The sequence below is a fragment of the Canis lupus genome, chromosome 19 (assembly GCF_048164855.1).
Source record: "Canis lupus baileyi chromosome 19, mCanLup2.hap1, whole genome shotgun sequence".
Lineage (NCBI taxonomy): Eukaryota > Metazoa > Chordata > Mammalia > Carnivora > Canidae > Canis > Canis lupus.
In genome coordinates this window covers 53,803,934-53,820,198 of record NC_132856.1, presented here as the reverse complement: position 1 = coordinate 53,820,198, position 16,265 = coordinate 53,803,934, and the positions used below count along the sequence as shown (strand labels likewise).

At 48.4% G+C, this 16,265-nt stretch overlaps 1 protein-coding gene across 3 annotated transcripts in view; it reads left to right on the top strand.

The window, feature by feature from the left end:
* The first annotated feature begins 8,927 nt into the window (after window positions 1-8,927).
* INSR (insulin receptor) overlaps window positions 8,928-16,265 on the top strand; it is a 135,528-nt gene continuing 128,190 nt past the window's right edge. For 2 of the 3 annotated variants that reach the window (XM_072787406.1, XM_072787404.1), the window contains exon 1: window positions 9,420-9,501. The gene's annotated coding sequence lies outside the window, so the exon portion shown is untranslated. Of the gene's footprint in view, window positions 9,037-9,419; window positions 9,502-16,265 lie in introns of those variants that run through there. The other variant, XM_072787405.1, reaches the window with a different exon arrangement.

Here is a 16,265-nt window from a genome sequence, read left to right as displayed (position 1 = left end):
GCAGGGGTGCGGGGAGAGACAGAGGGAGAGGGAGAGAGACTCCTTAAGTGGACTCACGGATGAGCACAGAGCCCCATGAGGGTGTGTATCCCAGGGCAGAGTTCAAGAGTCGGATGCTCAACTGACTGAACCACCTGGTGCCCCTAGATCTAGCTTTTATTTAAAACAATTTTTTAAAGATTTTATTTATTCATGAAAGACACACAGAGAGAGGCAGAGACATAGGCAGAGAAGGAAGCAGGCTCCCTGCGGGGAGCCTGATGTGGGGGACTCGATCCCAGGACCCCAGGATCACGCCTTGAGCCAAAGACAGATGCTCAACCCCTGAGCTACCCAGGCACCCCTAGATCTAGTTTTAAATGCACTCATTAAAGACTGTATAGATTTCCTTCTGAAATTACCACATAATTATCTCAGCCCCCTTTATTGAATGATTGTATTGGAGAAAATTTTTCTCTTTCCAACTGATTGGGAGGCACCTTTAAGATAAATTATTTAAAAATGGGGAGTCTTTCCAGGGTAGTCCTTCTGGAATATTGATCCAACTGCCTGCCTATACTTGTGCCTCTTTGAATTCATTTTATTTTATTTTTTTTTTCATTTTAGCTTTTTAATATTTTAACATCGGAAAATGTTATTGTCGTCCAGATTACTGTTTGTTTCCAGATTTTCTTCCCAGTGCTGATTTAATTAGTTTTTAGATCAGTGGTTCCCAGCAAGGAGTTTGCCGCCCAGGGCAGACTTGGCAATGTTTGGAGACAATTTTGGTTGTCACACCTGAGGTGTGACATAGAGACCAGGGATGCTGCTAAACATCCGACAGTGCGTGCGACAGCCCCCACGGCAAAGAATTATCTGGCTCTATGTGTCCATCATTCCAAGGTTGAGAAACCCTCCCCTAGATGAACTTCAGAATAATTTTCATATATTCTTTCATATATTTCTTTTCATATATTTCATATATTCTTTTAATATATATTCTTTCATATATTCTTTTAGATATAAATTTTGATATTGAATTGGATTTATATATATATATTTTTTTTGGGGGGGGCAGAGGGAATGCCCTTATACAGTGTTCTGTTTTTATGTTTTACTTTATATTGCCCTCTAAAGTACTATGTTTTGTTTTGTTTTTTTAATGGGTCAGAGGCAGTTAATTTTTTTCCTCTGTGTTTATTTTCTTTCCTGTTGTAGATAGGGCGATGCTGTTTTTTAAAAAAATGTCTCTGTCTTATGCTGAGTTTTGAAAAGGGAATTAATGTACACGGTTTAAACAATCCAAACAAGTAGAAAAATGTTAACCAGTTCCTGTGTATTCTTTGAGAGAAGTTTCATGAATCTAGAAATGTCAGGAATAGGCATATGTTAATTTATTTTGCAGTATCTCATCTTCTCTTTCAAAACACAAAAGGTCGCATTTCCCTTACACTATTCCTCACTTAACCTTTTTGTGTAAAAATAATATATATCTTGCAGACTTCCTCATCTTAGTACACGTAGATTGAACTCATCCTTTTGCTAAAAGGTTATGGTGTCCCACTGACTGTTTTCCCATTCTTTATTTATGTTAGAACAATTTTCTGCTAATTATAACTTTTGAGGTACTGTGTTTCTCCCCGAAGTCGGGTAACTCACCCTCAGCCAGTAGGAAATAGTCCTGTACATCGCAGCAATGAAAAGAAATGCTTTTGAGAAATAAAAATATTTTGTGTCTTTTTCTTGGAAGCAGCCATGGAGGGGAGGCAAGTAGACAAGAGAGGCAAACATCTTAGTTGTTATATTTGCAGAAGAGTTGACAGTGCTCCCTAAAAAAACATATATATATATAAAATATATAAGAATATATATTTATATATAAATATAAGTATATATAAATATATTTATTTATGTATATACAATATATAATTATAAAAAAATATATATTTTTTTGTCTACTCAGGTACAAATAATTTCCCACAGAAGCTTTTTCCATCTTCTAAGCATTTTCTTCATTCAATCCAGTTCCTATCTAAATTCTCTTCAACTGAACAAAGCCACAGTCTTGACAACAGTTGCACAGTAGCCTCAGAAGCCAGGAGAGCCCCTTACTCAGAAATACCCGGAGCGGGGGTTGTAGGTCTGCTACACTGCAGACTTCAGAGAGTGTGGGTTCAAGAGTAGGTTCAAGATGGGAGCCTGGGGGCAGTTTTGACCATTCAAAATCCAATGGATAATGGAATATCATTCAGCCATAAAAAGGAATGAAGAGCTGGCTAATCCATGCTACAATATGGATGCAACTTGAAAGCATTTTACTAAGTAGTGAAAGTAGCCAGTCACAAAAGGTCACATGTTATATGATTCCATTTATATGGAATGTCCAGAATAGGCAAATCCCCAGAGGCAGGAAATAGATTAGTGGTTGCCAGGGGCTGATGGGAGGGGAAAGGAGAAGTGGTTGCTTAATGGGTATGGGGTTTCTATTTGGGGCAAGGAAAAAAAATTGGAACTGATATGGTGGTTGCACAATATTATGAATATACTAAACATCCCTGAATTGTATACACTTTAAAATGGTTAAAATGGTAAGTTCTGGGTTATGTGCATTTTGCCACAATTTAAAAAAAATTTCAAAACAGTAAAAGTGAGTGTTTTTGAATATGGGTCAGAAATGGAGGTTTTTTTTTTTAATTTTATTTGTTTATTTATGAGAGATGCACAGAGAGAGAGGCAGAGACACAGGCAGAGGGAGAAGCAGGCTCCCTGCGCAGAGCCTGATGTGGGACTCGATCCCAGGACCCTGGGATCACGAACTGAGCCAAAGGCAGACACTCAACCACTGAACCACCCAGGTGCCCCAGAAATGGAGGTTTTTAAGAATAACAGCTCCATGGAAGTGGAAAACATACCCTCAAAGGGAGCAGGACCGACAGACATCAAGTTACTCAAGTGTGTCTGTTCTCTCTTTTCCTTTTCTATTTAGATTAAAAAAAAATAGAGACATAATTGACATATATTTTGTAAATTTAAGTTGTGCAGTGGGTGAGTTTGACGCATTTCTATATTGCAATGTTAATACAGCAGCGTTAGCCAACGTCTTTATCATGTCGCATATTTATTTATTTTCGGTAAGAATGGTTAAGATTTAGTTTCTTAGCAACTTTGTAGTTTATAACACAGCATTGTTGACTATGATCACTCTGTCGTACATTAGAGCTCCAGAGCTTATTTATCTACTTGTGGTAATTTATATCCTTAACTGGCTTCCCTCAATTCCTCCTTCCCCAGCCCCTTGTAACTACCATTCTACTCTCTATTTTCATGATTGTTTTAAGGTGATTGTCTTTTCTTTTCTTTTTCAGATTTATTTATTTGAGAGAGAGAGAATGAGTCTGTGGGGATGAGGGGGAGAGGGAGAAGGAGAGAGAGTCTTAGATAGACTCTGTGCCGAGTGCAGAGCCTGATGGTGGGGTTGGGACGTGGGGGCTCCATCATACGACCCCGAGATCACAGCCCCAGCTGAAACCAAGAGTCAGATGTTCAACCGACAGTGCCATGCAGGTACCCCCAAAACGATCTTTTTTTTTTTTTTAAGGAAGGATTTTTTTTAAAAAAAGATTTTATTTATTTATTCATGAGAGGCACAGAGAGAGAGAGAGAGAGAGAGAGAGAGGCCGAGGGAGAAGCAGGCTCCATGCAGGGAGCCCGACATGGGACTCGATCTGGGGTCTCCAGGATCATGCCCAGGGCTGAAGGTGACGCCAAACCCACTGGGCCACCGGGGCTGCCCCGATCGTTTTTCTTATACCAATATCACACACTGCCTTTATGGCCTCAAAACTTAAAAAACAACAACAACAACAACAAAAAAAAAAAACAAAAACAAAAAAAAGGAAAAAATAAAACCCATGAAAAAATATAAAAGAAGATTGCAAGTCACTGTAGCTTGTCAGGGCAAACCCTTTGTGAATGGTTTAAGAGATGAAAAAGAAAAGAGAGAAAGAACGAGAAAAATTTGAAATATTCGAATTGATTAGGTATTTTGAGGAGGAGTGTATAGGTCCCTCTGCTTCTTGGGTAGAAAAGTTGTTTAGGTTGATTCTAGGTTTTGTTATAGTGAATATCCTTGTGAACATATATTTTTTTTATACTTATGGGAGTATTCTTGTGCAGCATATAAATTCCTGGAAATGGGATGAAAGGTGGAAAGGGTCAGTGAAATTTACTTGTTGAAAGTCATTGCCAAATCACCTCCCATTGATTGACCTGATTTGTATCAGTGATTATGAGAGTGTCTACTTTCTCACAGATGTTCATATCATGTTGCCCATTTTTCTGATTATTGGCAAATTCGGTGAAAATGACGTGGACATATCTTTAACTATGAAGAAAGCTAAACATCCTCATATATTTAAATACCTTTTGTATTCTTTTTTTTTTTCTTTTCAGCAGTCTGTTTCTGTGTCACATACTTGCTGCCTATTCATGTCCTCTACCAGGTAAATTTTGGCAAACAAAAGTTTGGGGTTTTATCTCAGTACTGTGTTTTGTATATTTTGTAATATAGCATAATGCATGTCCTTTATCTGTCATTTACTCTTTTCTCACTTACATTTTTTTCTCACTTTTACAAATCAGATTTGACTGTATGATTTTTTTTTTTGCTATTCTTATAATCTTAGTTTTTACATAGCCAAATTTTTGTTATTTTTGGATTTTTAGATTTGGGACTTGTGCCTTGCTTAAAGAGATATTCTCTGCTTTGAAGTTATGAGATAGTATTTCCCCACTGTAGAGTCTTATGGTTTCAGTCTTGAATGGCTTTGCAGTTTATCAAATACATTTGTAGTATCGCAGTAGAGGCTCATGTGCCTTCTCTCCTCGGACCTATTAAAACAATTTTGGGGGCACCTGAGTGGCTCAGTGGTTGAGCATCTGCCTTTGGCTCAAGTTGTGATCCCAGGGTCCCGGCATTGAGTCCTGCATCAGGCTCCCTCTGCCTATGTTTCTGCCTCTCTCTCTGTGTCTCTCATGAATAAATAAATAACTAGAAATCTTTTAAAGATTTTATTTATTTATTCATGAGAGACACACACACAGAGGCAGAGATACAGGCAGAAGGAGAAGCAGGCTCCATGCAGGGAGCCCAACACGGGACTCGATCCCAGGTGTCCAGGATCATGCCCTGGGTTGAAGGCAGGTGCTAAACCGCTGAGCTACCCAGGGATCCCAAATAAGTAAAATCTTAAAAAAAAACCCACAATAATCTTGATGGCTAGACTTCCTAGCATTGAACCATCTTTGCACTCCTGGGCTGAGTTCCGCTTGACCCTGCTGTTGGTGGTGTGTGTGTGTGTGTGTGTGTGTGTGTGTTTTAATTTGCGTGGTTCTGTTAGTAAATTCTCCATGCTGGGTTTTTGCACTGCTATTCACAAATGAACTCAGTCTGTACTTTCTTATTTTCCCTCCTGACTCTAAATGTAATGTATTAAAGCGGGTTTCCATGACAACATAGGAGTCTGGATTTACATTTGGTTTCCTGCTTCAATGAAATGGAAAACAGCTAGATTGAGATTTCCCGCCAGAAGGACCCGTTAAGAGAAAACCCCCAGCAGGTTGATGGGGAGGTCTCCTCAAGCCCTCTTTGATGGGCAGCAGAAGTGTTCATTGCCTTTATTCATGAACTATGAACCAACCTTTCTTTCTCTTTAGATCATGCATTCAGAGTACAATGTGTTTAAATGTCAAGCTGAAGCCGATCTAACAAAAACAAAGTGAAATAAAAAGCCTCAAATAGCTTTTTTTAGTAGGTTCCACGCCCAATGTGGGGCTCAAACTGACAACCCTGGGGGTCTGTGTTGGATGCTCTACCCACTAAGCTAGTCAGGAGCCCTACCCCAAGTAGTTTTTCAAAATTTAAAACTTTTGATTTTTATATGCTGTTGAACTCCATGCAAAGCTGCATGAATAGTACAGTGAACCCCTATGTCCACACTTTTCACCAGATTTACATATTTATTAAAAAATATTTTATTTATTTATTCATGAGAGACACAGAGTGAGAGGTAGAGACATAGGCAGGAGGAGACGCAGGTCCCCTGCAGGGAACTCGATGCAGGACTGGATTCCAGGACCCCGGGATCATGACCTGAGCCCAAGGCAGATGCTCAACCACTGAGCCACGCAGGTGCCCCAGATATACAAATTTTATCAAACTTGATCACATCTACTTTGTTCTTTCTCTCTCTCTCTTTTTTTTTTTTTTCAAAATGATTTGAAAGCCGGTTGCAGACATTCTGCCCTTTATCCCTCCATATTTCATTCAGTATGTAGTTCCTAAAACCAAAGACGTTCTCTCACACCATCTCTGCACGACGATCAAATTACTATTGATTCAATACTAATTCAATACTCTAGTAATATAATTGATGGACCTTTTAAGTCTTCCCCAATTGTCCCGGAAATGTCTTACACGGCAAAAGGAAATCCAGAAGCAACTTTGATCACTTAATTTAAGGTGATGTCCGCCAGCTTTCTCCTCTAGGAAGCTACTGTTTTTCCTTTCCTTTATTATGAACAAGTATCTTGCAGAGAGATACTTGGAGACCGTGGAAATATTTGCTTCTTAAAAGTCCAGCCGTTAGTTTTGGCATGCACAGAGGGTTCTCGCCCGAATCAATCAGTCAGAGATTGCCAAATGGTGGTGTCTCTGCTTCTGTTCCAATGGTTTTAATAAAAGGCAAGGGTTGACTTTCAATTTTTAGATGGCTGTTTTTTTGGAGGGCTTGGAGGGTTTTGCGAAAGAAACAGTGAGTGGTTTCAGGAAGTGGTGGTGTCTTCATTTTCAGGTCACAACTGAAATGATCAGTCGAAATGATTCTTTCGACTTAGGTCCAGCACGCAAGTCCTTGTCCTGAAGGATTTCCAGAGGACAGCGTGTTTCCTTCCGCGTGGTTTTCAGCACACGCTTCCTGCCTGGGAATGTGGTGATTTTGGGGGCTCCCACGGGTCAGAGGGAAGCCCACAGCTCTGGACAGGTTTGCACAAGAAGGAAGGGGAACAACATTTATTGAACCTACAATTCTTGATACTCTGGGACTGCAGCTACTCTGTGTTCTCTCTGGGTCTATGTTTGCCCCATCGCAGATATTATTGGAAAGAAAATCAAATTATGTCAGCCCTTTTGTGTACACCTTCTAGTAGCTTCCCATTGCTTTTAGGATGAAGGTGTTTTGGGAGAGGGCTTAACATGATCTATCCAAGGCTCTTCCCCCTTCTAATTCTGCCTTTGAGTCCACCTTTGCTTGCTTGACCTCCCTCTAGGCTCCAGCTCCAGTGCCTGGGTCAGTTGGGGGAACACCTGCCTGTCCACCTCTGGGCCCCTGCTCATGCTGGGCTCCCAGCCTGTAACACTTCCCTCCTGTCTTCCTTGGCTGACTCCTCCTCATCTCCAGATTTCAGCTTCAACTCACCTCCTTGGGAGGATCCTTTCCCTACGCCCCACCCCCACCCCACATTAGGCCCCAGGATTGTTTAATCAAGGATCCCCTCTCTCGCCAGACTGTGAGGTCTACAGGGAAACTGAGTGTGTTTATTTTGCTCACTGTAAATCCTCATTACTTATTATTGCATGTTGGTTCTTCCATTCAACAAATATTTATTAAGCAACAGATATATCAGGCGCTGGGTGTAAAATAGTGAAGAATTTCTGCTTCATGGAGTGGGGAGACCATACACAAAAAACCCAAAGAATTTCAGGACAAACTAGAGTGATGTAAATAACAGGGACCAGAACAAAGGGATGGGGGGGGGGGGAGGCGGCGTTTGCAAAGTGTGATCAGGGAAGGCTCACTGGGGCACCGAGGGGCAGCCAGCCACTGGAGGGACAGGCGGAGGGAACAGCCAGAGTGAAAGCCAGGAGGCAGGATTAGGTTTGGTGCCTTAGAGGAACAGTGGGCTCAGCTCCTGGCTAACTAATATTTGCGTAATGGACCAGGGGGAAGAATGAGCGCCCTCTGCCTAGAATTGTGCCGGGCGCTTTCTTATGCTTTATTGCTCTTGCACCTCGTCAAATCGGACCGGCAGGGATTGTTACAGGCATTATAGAGCCGAGGCCAACCCAGCCAGAGAGTAAAGTCCCACGTCCAAGGCCACACAGGAAGTGAGGGGAGGGGGAGCCAGATTCCACTCGGTGCTGGCTTTCTATACCTAAGGCTCCTTCCCCCAGCTCAGGAAGGTGGCTTGGCTGCTATGGTGCCCTATTCGTGAATGACACTTGCTGGACATTCAGACACACACAGGGACTGTGGGTCTGTGTGTTGAAAACGGGGTGTGTCCACCTGCGCTGGAACCCGGCTCCGTGGGGCCTGGTTCGCTCTTCTGCGAGGTTCTGCACGTTGTCCCAGGTGTCTCTTCTCCGACTTGCACCCCAGGCCGCGCCTGAGGCCCCCCTCCCTCGCCCCTGCCACGGAGCACACGGAGCGCCCTGGGCGCGCGTGCACGTGGCCGTCCGCAGGGCCCCGGGCGCGGGGCGGGGGCGCCCTCGCGTCTAGTCCGAGACGCGCTGGCAGGACTGGGACGAGGGTGACGCGAGTGCAACATTTACGGGAGTACCAGAAACCCCAGGGACCAAGATAAACAGCGTTTTAATGAAATCTTAAAAAAAAAAAAAAAAAATCAAACCGAACCTCCCAAAGTCCACAAGGGAAACGAAATAGCGAAAAATGTTACGGAAGGGATCCGTCCGGATGGGTCGGCATCGGGGGCGCCCCCGAGGCCCGAGACGCCGGGGCGCGGGGCGCGGGGGGCGGGGTGCGGGCGCCTCCAGCGCGGGGGGCCCAGGCGAGGGCGGCGGGCGGGGCGGCGCCTCCCCGCGGCCGTCCTGCCTCCCCCTCCCGGGCCTCTCCCGGGCCTCTCCCGGGCGCCGAGTCCCTTCCGAGTCTCGATCCGCGCCGCCTTTTCCCGCGACCCGCGCGGGGCCCAGCTGACGGGCCGCGTTGTTTACGGGCCGAGCAGCCCTCGCTCCCGCCGCCCGCCCGCCGCTCGCCAGCCCAGGTGCCCGCCCGTCCGCGCGTCTGTCCGTCCGCGCGTCCGTCTGTCTCGGCGTCCGCAGATCGCGGCCCAGCGCGCTCGGGGCGGAGAGCCGGGCGGCCGGGGCGCAGCGAGGGGCTCCGGGCCCTGAGATCGCGGGACGGGCCCCGGGCCGCAGGGGTCCGGGTCGGGGCCGCCGCCGCCGCCGCCGCCGCCGCCGCGGGATCTGCAGCGGCCGAGGCCCCGCGCCCCTCGGGGGCCGAGTGGGGGCCCTCCCGGGCGGGGCCGCGGGCGCGGAGAGGAGGGCGCGCGCCCCGCGCCGCAGAGCATGACCCCCGCGGGCCGGCGCCGCGCGCTCTGAGCCGCCGGGACCCCGCGCTCCCGCAGCCATGGGCGCCCGGGCCGGGCGGGGGGCGGCCGCCGCGCCGCTGCTGCTGGCGGTGGCCGCGCTGCTGCTGGGTGCCGCGGGCCACCTGTACCCCGGAGAGGGTGAGTCCGGGGGCCCCGGAGGGCGGCGGGCGGGCGCGTGGGGGGCCACCGGGGACCCCGCGCCCTCCCCGGCGCGTGTGGGGGCGCGGGCGGCCGCGGCGGGAAGCCGCTGACCTTGGCCTTTGCCCGCCTGGGCTCGCGGTTCTGCGCCCCGCGTGCGGGCCCCGGCCCCGAGGAACCTTGCCCCAGTGCCCGCCCCGCCGCGGGCGCCCCTCCCGACGCGCCTCGCACCCGTGCCCGGCCCTCTCCAAGCCCCGCTCGCCCGGGAGACGCGACCCGGGTGCCCGCTGGGTCCCCGGGTCCGGGCGACCTGGGGGCACCGCATGCCGCGGGCGCACGGGGTCCCTCGGGGTCTCTGCTGATGGGCGCCCCAGGCGGGGCACTGCAGAATCCCACCCCTCTGCTTGGACCTAGGCCGGTGGCTACCCGGACTTCAGATCCATGTTTACACTTTTGGGTTCTGTTTCCAGATGTCCGGAGGCAAACTCTAGCGCCTTGGCAACAGGGCCTTTGTTGTAGCAGAAGGGGGCGGGGGGGGGGGTGTTGTCTTTATTATGATTATTATAGTTAGGGTCACCGAATGCCCCGGACTGATCTCTCTGGACCTTCACAGTGGCCTCCGGAGGTCCATACGCGTTACCCATTTCATAGAGGAGTAAATTGAGGCTGAGGTTAGGAGACGGTTCGATTTGCCCTAAAGTCAGGGCCAGAGGGAGGACTCTAACCTCTCTGTGTGGTGCCCTGGGGAGGCTCTGGACTGCTGCATGTCCTATGTCTCCCCATAACCCCCACACCCCCCTCTCCAGCTCTGCCTTTCACAAGGGCTCTTTTACCTGCCAGTCCAGGGAGGTCTCTAACCTCAGGAGAGGCTCTCACACCCCCTAGCCCCATGGACTTCCCTCCCCAGCCTCCCTGCGCTGGCAGCAGATGGAGGCAAACCCCAACTCCAGCATCGGCCTTGGGCTTGGTAGCCGTCCTTTCTGCTTGTGGGGCAAGAAATGAAGAACCTTTAAGAGAACATGGCTGGAGTTCCCCACTGGTGTTTGAGGCCCCACTTTAAAAATATCTGTTGGGTTACTTTTTCAGAATTGTCCATAAAAGGAAATCAGTCATGGTGAGGAAGGGGTCGGGGAGGGAAGGAAAGCAGCTCCTGAGCTCCCTGATGGGGAATGAGGTCCCTGGCAAAGCACGCACAGGCTCTGGCGTTGACAATCCAGGTTTGCGGAGCTCCTCTCTCAGTTACACCACGGTTCCGAGGCCCAAGTGCTTGGTATACAGCGGGTGCTCAATAAAGGTGGCAGTCGGCTTGGGTTCTTGTTAAGAAACTCCAGACAAATGTTAGGACTAGTCTAGGATTTGTGTATGTATGTATGTGCGTGCGTCTGCACACGTGCATGTGTGTGTGTGGTTCCCTGCTCTTCTGTTCCTTGTAGCTTTGGTAATTTATTGTGGACTTGTGCCTGGGCTTGCAGGGCCCAGGAGGTGGATTTACCGCTTCTTTACATGTTCACAGTTTCCACAGGGGTAGAGGCATATACTTCTTTTGTCCACTGCGATGTTTCCAGAGCCTAGAACAGTGCCTGGCACATAGAAGGTGTTTGGTTAAAATATTTGTTCTTGGTTCAGCTCATATTCTTCGTGTTCTCACCAGTACTCCAAGCTATGGCTTTTTTATTCCTCGGGTAATACCCAACTTAGACATAGTCATAAGAGCAAGCTCTTGGCGGGGGCTTTTCCATGTGCTCCGAATATATAATCTTAGTTAATCCCCACCATGGCCTTGTGGGGTGGGGTTTATTATCATTTTTCCCAGGTGAGGCAGTTTGACTAGGCGGCAGAGCTGCTGAGGACCCTACTTGGCCTGATTTCTTCATAAAAGGTGGCTCTCTTGGGTTTGAGCTTCCCTCCCACTGACCTGTGGTAATGGTTAACAAAATCCTATTGAATAAATGAGATGTGATGCCCCTCAGAGGTTCGGAAACCTCGAGAAACTTTACAGATCATTAATCTCTAATGTCAACCTGTAGGGCGTTTTGGTTGGGGTGGTGGCGGTGTGATGTTTAAGAAGTGAAGGACTTTCTTAGGGGGGGATGTCCTATGGGATGTGCTACTTTGGCCCGCTCTCCTGTGGAGTCCCTACTGCTCTGCTGAAATGGGTAGTGTCTCCCCCCTCTGTTTCTCCTCGGACTGGCTGGCAGTGGCCTGAGATTACTTGGGGGCATTGCAAAGTTAAAGGATGAAGGCAATGTGGGATTAATTAAAAGAAAAACCTGCGGGGCTTCGGGGGGAGTCCAGCGAGTTGGCTAATTAAGGTGAGAGAGGCTCGCTTCCAGAGCGCCCTGGTTTCTCGGGCACTCCTCATTTCACAAGGGTGGCCTCGGATGTCTCTCTTGTGTGTCCTCTTGTGTGCTTTGGGGGCCCTCGGAGCAGGACTTTTGCCTACTTCCTAACCTCCCTGAGGTTATTCTTAACTTTTGCTTCCCTCCTGGAGCCCTGCCCGCCATCCTTGTCCCACTCACTCATGGAGGTCATTGGGGTGGGGCTCCCTGGGGTCCCCACTGCAGCCCACTCCGTCAGTGACTCAACCTGGATAGAGTAGATCCTCTCAACTTCATCGCTCTTAATATTTGGGTTGAGACAGTTCCCGGTTGTGGGGGGGCTGGCTGTCCTGTGTATTGTGAGGAGTGGAGCCGCATCCCTGGCTTCTCCACCCACAAAATGCCAGTAGCACGTCCCTCCCTCCAGTCATGACAATCAAGAGTGTCTCTGGGCATTGCCAGCCGCCCCAGTTGAGAACAGCCACATTCAGGAAGATAACTTTTTCTTTGTCTAGGACACTTACCCACCTGGGTCCCTGCTCTATTTGTTCCAGGATCAATACCCCGCCCCTCGACCCCCGGCCCACCACCCGCCTCCAGCCTTCCCCTGCCAAGCCTCCCCGGTGGGCTCTAACCACCCTCCCTCTCACCTCTGGCCCACTGTGCTGCCCGCAGCATCTGGCTAATGTCTCCAGCGCTTTGCTTTGCCCATGGCTCTTGTGAAGGTAATCCCTCACCTCCCAAGTGCGTCTCCTGTCGCCTCACCCCAGCTGACCTCTCGGGGCCTGCCACTGTCCACTCCCTCCCCTCGGGGAGGGCAGGAAGGCACGGTTTCCTGCAGAGTTTTCACCTGCACCTGGCTCTCTCTCCATCCTCTCTGCTCCCTTCCCTGGGCTCAGATGTTAGCTCTCTCTTCCTAGAGGGCCAATCCCTACTGCCATCCACTCTCAGCCCAGTTGTGAATTTACGTAGTCAGACTCCTTCATCTAGAACAGGGGCTATCAAACTGTGGCCCACAGGCCAACTCCCGCCTGCCCACACCTGGTTTTGTGAATAAAGTTTTATTGGCATCATCTTAACAGTTGCTTTTGTGCCCTAATGGCAGAGTTGAGTAGTTGCAATTGCATGGCCCATAGAAATGTGTATATCTTGGCCCTTCTCGGGGAGAGTTTTGGGACTCCTGATTTATGACAGACTCTTTGAGGATCATGATGACATGCCTAATCGCTTGCGTGGCCCCTGGTATGACATGAGTGCATCACGAATGCTTGGGGATGCTGTGGCGTGTTCCCCTTTACAGAGACATGTACGCTCTCTGAACATATGGGTTCCAACGGGGAGAAAATACCATGATGTCCCCTCCTTAGCTGTGTCTATGGTATCAAGATTTATTTATTTGCACAGTCATCTTGGCGTTGAATGAGGATCCCTCGCTGTCGGCTTTGTGTCTAGAACTCAAAAGAAAGTGGTGTCTGCTGTGCGATTTTCTTTCAAGACCCCTGGTGTTACTTTCTATTAAGAGTACATACATTAGGGGCGCCTGGGTGGTTCAGTCCATTAAGCTTCTGCCCTCGGTTCAGGTCATGATCCCACTGTCCTGGGATTGAGCTCCGCTTCTGCTCTGCGGGGAGCCTGCTTCTCCCTCTCCCTCTGCCTGCTGTTCTGACTGCCTGTGCTCTCTCCCTATTAAATAAATAAAGTCCTAAAAAAGAATACATCCGTGAGGGGCGCCTAGGTGGCTCAGTCAGTTGAGGGTCAGACTCTTGATTTGCTCAGAGCATCATCTCAGGGTCGTGAGATCGAGCCTCGGTGCGGGCTCCCTGCTCAGCGGGTAGTCTGCTTGAGATTCTTTCCTTCTCCCCCTGCCCCCCTCCTCGCTGCATATGCATATCTGCTCTCTCTCTCTCTCTCTAAAATAAATAAATCTTCTAAAAAAAAAAAGAATACATATGTTGGCTTATGTTTTGCAACGGGACCCTATTTATGGGTTTTTAATTAAAATAACAAGTAATGCATGCTCATTGCAAAAAAATTTACAAAAACCTGGAGAGGAAAAAATCAAAGTCCCCCTGCAACACTTTGTCCCTAAAATCATGCCATTTCTCTCCTGGGAAGTGACTGTGCTTTTGTTTGCATCTTAAAAATTGCGTGTGTGTGTGTGCGCGCGCACAGTTATGTGAATTTTAACCTTCTTTTTTAAAAAATGTATTTATTCATGAGAGACACACAGAGAGAGGCAGAGACACAGGCAGAGGGAGAAGCAGGTTCCCTGCAGGGAGCCCGATGTGGGACTCGATCCTGGGTCTCCAGGATCACCCCCTGGGCTGAAGGCGGTGCTAAACCGCTGAGCCACCCAGGCTGCCCAAGTTTTAACCCTCGGATAGAGTTGTGTGACTGCCCCCACACTGGGATACAGAACAGTCCCATCACCCAAATTCCCTCTGGACACCCCTTTATGGTCACACTCTCTCCATCCCTAATCCCAGCAACACTGTTCTCCATTGTTACTGTTTTCTCTGTAGACTTTAAAACATATCTTACAACTGAATTAATATTTTTAAGAAAGATTTTATTTATTGGAGAGAGAGAGCAGGAACATGAGTGGGGGAGAGGCAGAGGCAGAGAGAGAGAGAGAGAGGGAGAAGCAGACTCTCCGCTGAGCGCACAGCCCGCGGGGGGACTGAGTCCCAGGACCCCAGGATCATGACCTGAGCCGAAGGCAGACGTTTGACAGACTGAGCCACCCAGGCATCCCAACACTCGGCATTTTTAATTTAAGCACTCATAAGCTCCTCGTTGTTCACGGATTCCTTATTTGTGAACTCACCTAGTCGCTAAAATGAATTTGTAACTCTAAAATCAATACTCAGTGCACTTTTGTGGTTGTTTCTGGACATGCGTGGAGCATCAAATTATTTGAATCGCCACATCGGCCCGTTCCCAGCTGAGGTCACACGTGGTCCTGCTGCTTGCTTCAGCTCTGGTGTGCCGGATTCACACAAGCCTCTCCTTGGGCGATGCATATAGCGCCACATTTCCAGCATTTTTGTACGTTTTGTTGGTGATTTTGCTGTTTTGAGAGGGCCTCGCCCATAGTGTGGACGTGCTGTGTAGTATAAGCGCAAGAATAAATGCAGGCAGGCTGTGATGTGCCTTATGGAGAAAATACGGGGCTAGATAAGCTTGGCTCAGGCCAGGAGCTGTCGCGCCTAGTGCTGTTGGCTGTGATTCAAAGTTAATGAATCAACACTGTCTATTAAATAAGGTGTATTTAAACAGAAACGCACATAAGGCAAGGTTATGGATTAATTGATTGACAAAAACATTGTGGCCAGAGGCTTGTAGGAACCTAACCCCGTCTTCCCCAGGGACGATGGCCCAGAATTTGCCGATTCCACGTTCCAGGGGACCCCAGAGACAGAACTGCTGAAACTGAGAATGGGCTGTAGGGTGGTTTCCTGTCATTGTGCTTTAAAATTTGTGAATTTGGGTTTGCCAGTGCCCATGTAGAATCTCGTGGAACACACATGCCCCTTTGGTCCTGTTTTGATCTGTGCAAAAAATCCTTGGTTTATATCTTGGAAAGTTCAGGAGATGGCACCAGACCCCCTGGCTTTCATCTCGAGGAGGGGTCCCCCGTGTTCTGTTGACCCTGGTGTCAGGGAGTGCTCCAGTGGCTTTTGGGGTTTTATTTTAAAAAATTTTTATTTTTATTGTATTTTTGAAGATTTTATATACCCATTCATGAGAGACACACAGAGAGAGGCAGAGAAACGGGTAGAGGGAGAAGCAGGCTCCCTGCGGAGAGTCCAACTGGGGACTCGATCCCAGGACCCCGGGATCACGCTCTGAGCCAAAGGTAGATGCTCAACCACTGAGCCACCCAGGCGTCCCATAGAAAAGAGAGTTTGTTTCCAGCACAGCAAGATTTGCCAGATGCAGCCTGGATGTGAATTCCAGTTGGAGTTCAGGGCAGACTCATGAGGATTAAATTGGATTTCGCATCTGGGTTTTTCTTCCAATTCCCTACGGGTTGGGTGTCACATCAGGGCTGTATGGTAGCCTCTGTTTCGTGTTCAGGAATAGCAGCCCGTTAGCAGGAGTTTCTTGCTTCTCTCTCATGCCTTTGCGGGAATGTGGAAAACATAGGTACTTTTCAAAAACTGTGTTTGCTAACAGTGTGCAAAAAAGGTAGCGCCCGGACACAAGGGGTAAAGAGAGTAGAGCTCCCACTGTGTTCCTGCAGCCTCTCTGGGATTTCTTGTTGCCAGTCTGTTTTCAAAGATGTTGCCCTGTTTTCCTCCCAGATCAGAAAGGGGGTGAGCTCTGAGGTGCTCCTTCCTAATTACATGCGGTTACATTGTATCGCAGCCACCTGCTACTTTTTGTTGTTGTTGTTGCCCCAGACCCACATCTGTTCCTGGCGCGCCCCAAAGCCCTCAGGGA